Genomic DNA, 3,552 nt, shown 5'->3' with positions numbered 1-3,552 from the left:
TCACAGTTTTGGAAATGTAGAGATTAGCTAAGTCCACCAGGCCCCACATCGCTGTTATCCTTGGCCACAACCCACTCTGTGCACCCTCCCCACTGCCCACTGAGCCCCGGAAACCCTCCTTCCGTGGCCCGCACTCTCCTAATCATTCTCTGAGCACATGGCTTCCCTTCCCTTCCGTGACCCGGCCCTCCACAGACTTTGCCCACTGCATTTCATCTCTTCTTGTTCTGCTCCCCAAACCTAACTTACCCACCACCCCCAACCCTGCTTCTCCCACGGTGCCCGACAAGACAGGGTCCCATTATCCACATGGCTGCCCAGGGCCCTGGTCATGACCTCCCTCCATGCCACAGGACGAGATGCAAGCCTTGTCAGCTCGAACCCCATGACATCCCATGCACCCTCCATGTCTATCTCTATGGTCCCACCTTGACCTGGTTTGGGCCACCACTGAAGGCCTCCTGGGATATTTTCCCTCCCTTTTCCGCCATTCTCTGCACTAAAGCCAGGGTGCAAAACGGGACGCGTCATCACCCTCTCTATGCACAACCAACACACACAGTCCCTCGCTGGCTTCCTGCTGTCCTCCGGATAGCCTTGCAAGGCCCCAGCTCAGGTCACCTCCCTGGCCTCGATGTCTCCACACCTGCTCTAGCTGCTCAAGAGCCCTTACTCTGCAAACTCTTACACTCTCTGGCCCCCTGGCCTTTGTGTGTAGCTAGCTAATCTCGTGATGAAGGAGCTGAGATGTACAATCCTGGAGGTTTTTTCTATCTCCCCGCAAATGAGCTCAGTCTCTGGATGGTGGCACCAGCTCTGTCTACCAAGGGTTGTGAACATGTGGGTCTCTTCCACTCTGAGAGGACAGGGAGGGGAGTTGTGGGGTGGGAGAGACCAACCAGTGACAAGGACAACAGTAACGACAGTGACCTAACATTTATTCAGCTCATACCATGGGCCAGACACTATCCCAAGTGCTTCCCATGGATTAATTCTTTTTTTTCTTCTCAAATCCATGTTATTTTTTTATTGAAGTTTAACAAAGCCAAAGAAAAATACGAAACCATAAGTGAAGAACTCAGTGAAGCTTCACAAAGGGACCACACAAGTGAAACCAGCACCCAGACCAAAAGCGAACATGCCCAGCACCCCATGAGCCCTACTCCTGCCCCCTTCTGTCTCTAGCTTCCAGAAGCATACCCGCTATCCCAGCTTCTAATACCATTCGTTCACATGGCCCATGTTTGCAGTGCAAATAAGTGAAATCACACAATCTACATTGTTTTGTGCCTGGCTTCTCATGCCCGGCGTTCTGTTCATGTCTGACACCATGACATATCATCATGTTGCATGTCGGCGTCGTCAGCTCTTTCTCATGGCTGTGCAGCATTCCAGGGTGTGAGTAAATATTCATGCATATCATTTAGATGGGCATGCGGTTGTTCCTGATTCTTGGCGATTATGCGTAGCGCTATCAACATTTTGTCCACATCTTTTGGTTGGACATGTGCACTCATTTGGCACCACGGAGTCCTAGGATAAGCATGTTAACTGCAGTGGGTTCCGCCAGTTTCCCACCAGCTGTAGAAGAGAGCTCTGCATTAAGTCTTCATCTGCACAACAGCCCATGGCACGCGATGTGGTGGACAGCTGTCTCCACCTTGCTCAGCAAGCTCCTCACTGTGTGACGCTGGGGCCAGCCTCCTCTAATTCCAGTCCCAGCCCCTGAACTTCACCAATCAGAAGCACCTGCCTAGGAGTCTGTGTCTTCAAGGAAGGCAGGCAGGGTCTACGGCCCTGGGGTCCAGGGTTGGCAGTGTCGGTGATAATTTCGGAGGACATTTTTTCCCTTGTGTCCTGGTCACCTTGGTTTTGGGATTTCCACCTTCCTTTTGAACCTGTGAGAGCTTCCCCATAGCCCTTTAGGAAGCTACTGGGTAGGTTCCATTGTTTGCAACCAAGAAGCCCCACTGATTCAAGGAAGCTATTTTATTCCCATCTCACAGGTGAGGAAACTGCACAGAGAGGTTATGTATTTTGCCCAAGGTCACACAGCTGACCTGCTGGAGCCAGGACTCAAAACCACGTTTATACCCCATTTAGGGCTTTCTGTCTATGTCTCATACACTACTCCTACAACTTGAAGCAGGCAGCTAAGTGATTCACTCGGGGTCACACAGTCACGAAGTCAGGCCCCGTGACTCCCACCCCACAGAGCTTCCGGCCCTGAAGCTTGGAGTGAGTGCAGAGCTTCGGCACACCGAGAGGGAAACGGGAACGTGCATTCAAGCATCGAGCCCTCATTTACTGACAGCTAATGGGGGTCAGGCACTGTGCTGGGTACCAGCAGAACAGCAGCAGTAAATAGTGAAAAAAGCAGAGGAGACATTACACAGGCTGTCCTGTCAGGTGCCGGGAAGGACAAAGCAGGGGGAGGGGGAGGGAGTGACTGGGAAGGCAGGCCGGGGGGGGGGGGGGCGGGGGGGGGCGGTCCTCTGAAGACATTTGAGCAGAGGCTCTCCCGAAGTGAGGGAGACCAGAAGACCGGCTGCGGGGAGGTGAGGCTGAAGGCCCCACGGCGGCAGTGAGCCCGGCGTGTTCACGGAACCGTGAAGGCCAGGATGGTCGGAGCAGGGAAGTCAGACGGGGCGGCAGGAGGGGAGGACAGATAGCCAGGTAGGGGCACCCAGGCAGGGCCTTGCGTCTTGTTCTGAGGCTAGCGGGAAGCCTTTGGAAGGTTTTAAACGCTGCAGGGCAGTGCTGTGGCCTGATGAAGGCTTCAGAAGGTTCAGTCTGGCTGCTGGGTGATAAAACAGGCCATGAGGAGGCAAAGGGGGGGTAGAGCAACAATTGAAGGGCTTCGATGGTGTCCAGGCAGGGGATGGGGGGGACGTGGGGGTGGCATGCGGGTTCCAGGACAATCGGTTCGTTGTCAGACAGTATCTGCGACTGGTGGGCAGTGGGCTCCCAGGGAGGGGGCTTAACCTTGGGGGCTCTGAAGAGGTGAGAACATAGGGGCTGGGCCACCGGAGGCTTCAACCAGGGACAAGGCTGGGGACTGCAGGTTCAGAACAAAGGCACCACCTCTGAGGACACATGGGAGCTAGAGGTCACTGGGAGGCCAGGGGAGCCCAGCCTGGCCTTGGGTCCGTGGCCTTTCTGGGGCCACAGGAGCCCAGAGCAGCTCCGCAGGGCTGGGCTGGGGGCTGGGGGCTGGGAGTGAGGTGGCTGGCAGGGACGTATGACCCCGAGCCCTGCAGCTCCAGTGCGCCTGACCGGGAGCCCCACTCTGGGCTGTCAACCTGAGCCAGGTGTTGCTCCGTGCCAGGGAGCATCACTGCGGAGCGTGCCTGTTTGGCATAGACTTTGGACCTTAGGATTTCCCTCCAAGCTGTTACGTCATCATGTACTTAAAGGGCTGTTGGGTTGGTCGGCACTTCCGAGGGCGCAGGAGGGCCTGGCTGCTGGAGAGGAGGCAGTAGGAGGCTGGGAAATTCAGGAGGGGAATTTCAGCAGAAAAGGCCCCAAAGTGCCCCAGGCCAGCATCGGAGT

Source organism: Eumetopias jubatus, unplaced genomic scaffold, assembly GCF_037043125.1.
Source record: "Eumetopias jubatus isolate StellerSeaLion01/CBP00866 unplaced genomic scaffold, mEumJub1_p1.0 scaffold_7, whole genome shotgun sequence".
Lineage (NCBI taxonomy): Eukaryota > Metazoa > Chordata > Mammalia > Carnivora > Otariidae > Eumetopias > Eumetopias jubatus.
Note: the sequence above shows the minus strand (reverse complement) of the source record.